This window comes from Cavia porcellus, unplaced genomic scaffold (assembly GCF_034190915.1).
Source record: "Cavia porcellus strain 051 isolate PalLab524CR breed Dunkin Hartley unplaced genomic scaffold, mCavPor4.1 scaffold_34, whole genome shotgun sequence".
NCBI classification, from domain to species: Eukaryota; Metazoa; Chordata; class Mammalia; order Rodentia; family Caviidae; genus Cavia; species Cavia porcellus.
In genome coordinates this window covers 11505830-11511829 of record NW_026947517.1, presented here as the reverse complement: position 1 = coordinate 11511829, position 6000 = coordinate 11505830, and the positions used below count along the sequence as shown (strand labels likewise).

Sequence of the window (6000 nt, the reverse complement as noted above, 5' to 3'; positions counted from 1 at the left end):
GAATGGCCATGTATTGAAGGACAGCCTAACCTACATAGTGAGTGCAAGGCTGGCCAGAACTCTAAAGTGAGACTATGTCTTTAAATCAAAAAACTGAAATGAAAAAAACAACAACAACAACAACAAAGTAGACAGAAAGACTATTGAAAACAAAAATAGAGCTGAGTGAAATTTGACTTATGTAAAATGGGAATTATTGAATGATGCTGGCAGAGGAAAGAAGGCCATGTAGTGGCATGCAGTGGCATCCAGGAGGCAGTGACAAACACAGACTTAGGAATGGCACCTATTGTGCTACAGCACAACAGTGACCTCCTTCCTCCAATACATTTGCAGTTCACTAGAATGAGGACTTCTAAAAGCTCATGGGAATGTTAAACTCATGGCAAACAAACAGTTTGAAATTCAGGCTTTGGAACAATGCCTTTAGCAGACATTTCATATTTAAATTGAGATAAGAGAAATATAATACTGCCCTGCTTGATATCAAATGCACCGTTTAATGGCTCACAACATTGAGAAATGAAGTCACAAACCAAAAGAATTTCAAAAATTGTCTTAGAAAAAAAGAGAGAATAGCTCTGAATTTTCAGGAGTGGTCTTCAGTATTTTGAACACAGTCATATTGTCAGGGGTCATTTATACAGGATAGTCACAATGTGGGCAAACTGTAGGTCTCAAACTACAATCAATCTATAAGATTATAGGTGCTTAACTAATATTATTCATCAGGGGAACAAGTCAGCCAGAAAAGATATGTGGAAAGAGCCAAGGCATTTTGTGGGAACAATAGTCCAATTGTTCTGGTAATTGAGTATGGTAATTGATGCCTATCAGGACTTCCTGGAGGAGGTGGTGGTAACTGTAGTACATTTCAAGCTGTTGTTTTTCTTTTCAGGAGCATGTAGACATTGTCACTGCATCTTCACCTTCAGGTCTGGCTTTCTTCCCCTGCACCTGTAGCAATGATTGTTGTATTTAGTTTTTTGCATTGACTCTTTGAGGTTCCAGTTCCCCTCTGATTGTATACCAATTTCTGTCTACATTGACAAACTTTGCTAAAATCACAGTACTATTTGAATGAATAAAGTGAAATATTCATTAATACATGCCAGGGATTTCACTCAGCAGGCAGAAACACCTGCCTGGAAAGTGCTAGACAGTAACTTTCATACCTGGTACCTAAAAAAAATAGTAATTTAAACTACAAGGAAAGAAAATAATTTCATTTGGGAAAATGTAGGTTTACAAAATTTATACTAAATATGTCAATGGCAAATTAAACATTGTTAAAAGTTATATTTAGTATCTAAAGTTGTTGGGGCTGGGGATTGAACTCAGTGATACAAGGAGCTGCCTAGAGAGCACAAGGTCATGAGTTCAATCCCTCATACAGAAAAAAAAAAATCACAGTTGTCAACGATGCAGTGCTAGGAGCACATTTACTGAAACTGATACTTGGTATTTAATAGGCTCAATGTTTCCTTTGTGGTCTATGAAATACCTGCAGATAACATGGCAACTACAGTGAATGATATACGGTCCCCTATAGGATTGCTATTTTCTGAGTTGTTTTTATTTTTTGTTTTCCCACAAACTTGAAAGTTGAAAATGTTGGCTAATGCTAGCTAGAAACACTGTGATAATCATTTTTCAGTTTAATGATATATTTCCCTATATTCATTAAGAACATTTTATTTGCTACAATTGCTCCAAGTCAAATTGATAAACAATTCTTAAAGTTACAGGCAGCTGAGTTAGTTAGAAATACAGGCAGCCATACTGTGATAAAGTGGAATGAAATTCCTGACCTTTTATGTCTGGTATGAGTTTGTGTTCTCTAAAATGCAAGAATGAATTTTAGGAACAACAGAGTAGAACATATTTATTGAGAGAAAGAAAGTGATAATATTTTGCTCTAAATAGGGTATTTTGGAAGTCGGAGGTGGAACCAGGGCACTTTTACTTTGAAGTCACTTTCCTTTTCCCTACTCAAGGTACCTGTGGCAAGGAACAAATCTCAATCAGCTACTTGCATATCAGCAATGCCAACTTTAACCACCAACCAAGTCAAAAACTATATGTATGCCACCCACACTTTTTCAGAAGATGAAGCCAGACCCCCAGTGGTCATAGGGTTCTCTCCATATTCTTAGAATAAAGGCCATTTTGACTTTATATTGTCTTCTTTACTATACCAAAAATCCTATCAGAAAGCTTCTGTCTGGGAGAAACAGGAGGGGTTCTGAGCTGGTAGCAAAGGACTCTGTCTTTTCTAGGGATTTTATAGAATAAAATCATGTGGTGAGATAGGTTTAAAATGGATTAGATTACTGAAGTTACTGAGGACATATATTAGCACAGTAGAGAAGCAGAATATAAGAAATGTAAAAGTGGCCTTTTACTTAAACAATATGGAGAGGAGCCCACAGTCCCCAAGAGTTTGGCTTTTTTTTTTTCCTGACTGAATATGGGGATATGGGGTATATGTGACTTTTGACTGGATGTGGTGCTTGGAGGGGAGATTGATGTCATGTGAGAGCTGAGGGGAATTTTCTTTTGGCCCCTGGGAAAGAAAGAGGAATTTGTAATTAAGGAGAAAAGAGGAAGTGGCCATATGAGTAAGCATCCCTGATTTCACATTGTTCCACTTTGAACTACTACCATGAGGTCCTGTAATTGTTTCTAGGGTAAAACACTTTGAAGCACATCCTTCGATTGGAATGAAGAAATCAAAATAAAGAATGTACTTATTGAGAGAAAGAAAGCTGCCTGAGAGAGATAAGGGGTCCTGATCAGGTTGCCAAACACTGTCCTTTCTATAGACCTTTATGGAGTAAAATCATGTGGTGAAATGAGTTTAAGGTGGGGAAAACTAGGAACTCACAATGCAGATGGGCATAAGATGGGAGAGAGCTATGGTACCCAATAGGATTATTAAGTTCAGGTAAAGCTGATTAAATTGGGAACAAAGGGGGAAGGGAGTCACATAGAAAGCAGACATTCTTAGAAAGCTGTCTCTTCCCTTAGGGGTTTGGGAGGGTGACTTCTGAGTTCCTCAGTATGATAGGAACTATTGAGAATGTCACTCTACGATAAGGATACAGGTGACTCCTGACTTCCTAAGAGTGCTAGGGAGCTATTTAGAATATGGATGAATTTGCTTATCATTGTCTTGAGCCTTGGCCCATAGCATGAGTGTCAGTCTTCCCCATAGTTGCAAGGTATCTGGTCTCCTGCATTAGCTCCTTGGAGGACCTAGCCTTGGTTCATGCCAAGAGTATTTAAGTAACTCATCTTCCTTTAACAGTACTTTTTGGAAAAATGATTAGAGATGTCTTGTGCTCCGGTTGAATGATCTGGGGATGACAGTGTGCAATGAATATACCAGTGTTGCCCCCTGATTGACATGTTTTGAAATTCAAGTTTAGTTGATGTGCTCTTTTGTCCTTGAAATAAAATGGATTTGAAAATTAAAAGCCTGAGGTAATGCTCTTCAGTACAAACACTCCTCTGTCGAGCTGAGTTCACCACTGTAGAAGAATGGCAGCTCCAGAAGACTCTGCATTACAGTCTATCTTTTGGGATCCTCTCTTGCAGGGAGGGGTTCCTTTCTCTGTTTATTCTTGACTCAGAAGAAGGGCAGTAGAGCAGGAATCAATCAGTGATGAAGGGGCAGGCTATATGAACTGTCCAATCAGGGGAGCCCTTGCTGGCTGTGACTTCTGTCTCTTCCAGTGTCTCAGCATGATTTATCTTTCTGAGTACAATAGTGGTAGCAAAACGCCTCTGCCATTGCAGACCCATTCATGGGCATAATTCCCATGTCTTGTCAAGGGCTAGTTTATTTACACAACATGCAGAGCACTTTTCTCAGCCTTGTTACACCAGACCTGTGCATTTTCAATCATTTCTTCAAAGGAAGCTAAACAATTTAGTTTGAGAAAACTTCAACTGTGTTGCTGTGCTTCTGTGTGACTTCCTTGCTGCCAGACTTGAAAAAGGCAGTGAGTTGGACCTGCTGGAGGGTTATCCTCAGAGGGACGTGCTTTGCACAGCTGTGCCAGGAAGTGCTGCTCATTAGTTGACTGGCCACCCTGACATCCAAATGTCCTTTCCCCAAGCTGGTCTTGGTTTTGGGAAGCATTGGACTGCAATAGAGACTCCCTGTGCACTGGCTGGCTCTTAGAAAGCCTTGTGCTGCCATGAGGTTGTCGGTTCCTAGATCTTCACCTCTGTGGCCCTGGGGCCAGTTAGTTCCAGCAACCATGCACAGCATTCTCCAGGTAGCTCTCTTGTGCACCCTCTATGTGGAGGCTAGGGAGGGTCCCAGTTCCTTCCTGCTTCAAAGAGTACTGTGAATCAAACTCTTGAACAAAAATCTTGAAAAGTTGTGCAGGTTTCTCTCTGGGAGAAATCTCTGTTCTTAGCCCTGCATGCTGCAGGGATACCAGTGTATAGCTCTGATGAGAGCTGCGTGTCAAAGTTCTGCTCTGCTCTCCATAATTTCATGTGTGCTGTTCAGCATCTGCTTAGAACCTGCCATTGAATGGGGACACAGCACATCTCAGGGATCTGTCCCCTGCATGCTTCAGCTTTGGGAGGCTCAACATTTTCTGTACTTGTTGGCCATGTGTGGTGACTGCCTTTGAGTTACAAGAATTTGTCACTTCTCTCACAAAGTGGACTCTTGATACATCTTTCACACCTGTAATAACAATCATCTATCTGACTATTGGTTGTACGGAAAGGTTTCCTGCTGTAGTCTCTACATTAGTCTTGTTTCTGTTTTTTAAATGCAATGTATCAGAACTTTCAGTCTCTGTTCTGTCACTGAAATCATGGGAAAGCTTTTCCAACATGAAAAGATAAGTATATATACAATGGTCTCTACGTTTTCCCTGCAGACTTTGTCTATCTGGTATTTTCTCTTCTATCAAAGAGCAATAGCAACCAGTCTCCTCCAGTAATGTTTGGCCAAACAGAATCTGATGCACTGATATGAAAGATTAAGAGTAGCTAATCACATCAAGAGAAATGTTAGAAGCACATGGGGACTAGCAGGAGAGTACAGGACTATGGATGGGTCCAAAACAGCAGAAAACTGAAACTCAACAGATGTGAATATTGTACAATTTGGCGATGCGCTTATGATAGTGCTACTGAGTTGAACATGTTGAAACTAATAAATCTTAACTGTTAATTTAAATTAACTTAGAATGTAATGTTTAGAAGAATTACATAAGAGTAGAAATGCAAACTGAAAGAAATAAAAGAGGAACAAGGGGATGGAAGGGAAAGGCAATACTTTGCAGGACTTGGCCTTATGCAGAGCTCAGGATGTCTACCATGGTGCCAGCAACAGCCCCAGGTCTGAAATTCATGAAGTCCTGGTACTGAACTGGGCATAGCTTTCGCATTGATCCCAGAGCTGGTGAGGTCACTGGAGGTGGAGCTCGCACTAGCTCAGCAAGTAGGACTTGAGCTCAGTCAGGTAGCAGCCCTGCCTCAGAGGAGGGAGAAAAATCACCAACTATCCTTGATCCTTGCAGGCTCCAAAGCCCCCCAAGGCCTCTCAAAGACAATTCTGTGCACAAATCCACCCCAGAAAAGCTTCCTGTTCTGCCTTGCCCCACTCACTTGTGCATGCCTCATTGTTGCAGAAGGCCCTAAGTTTGAGAGTCTTTCTCCTTGTAAAGTTACACATGCCCTCCCCAGAGAATAATAGAACAAGGCCAAACATTGCTCACTGGAGTTCTTGTCTTCAGTGAGTTCAGGTTGTTCCAAAAGACTCAGTTTTTTGGCCTGGGTGTCCCAACTTGGTAAGCAGCACCTTCCAGGAGTCAGTAAAGGAAGCACTGGTCCTAGGGAGGACAAATGTAAGCAGCAGTACAGGTCCGGCCTCCCTCCCAAACTGCTCTCCCAAGGCATCCTGTGGAGTTGGACACCAGCCTCTTGCTCCAGCTACAGAAAGCCCAGGCCCAGCCATCACTGTGCCCT

At 41.3% G+C, this 6000-nt stretch overlaps 1 long non-coding RNA gene across 1 annotated transcript in view; it reads right to left on the bottom strand.

Annotated features, from left to right (window-relative positions):
- Positions 1–480: 480 nt before the first annotated feature.
- LOC134474620 (uncharacterized) overlaps positions 481–6000 on the bottom strand; it is a 35054-nt gene continuing 29534 nt past the window's right edge. Inside the window, exon 2 of the long non-coding RNA XR_010045497.1 lies at positions 481–957. This is a non-coding gene — a long non-coding RNA (uncharacterized LOC134474620). The remainder of the gene's footprint in view (positions 958–6000) is intronic.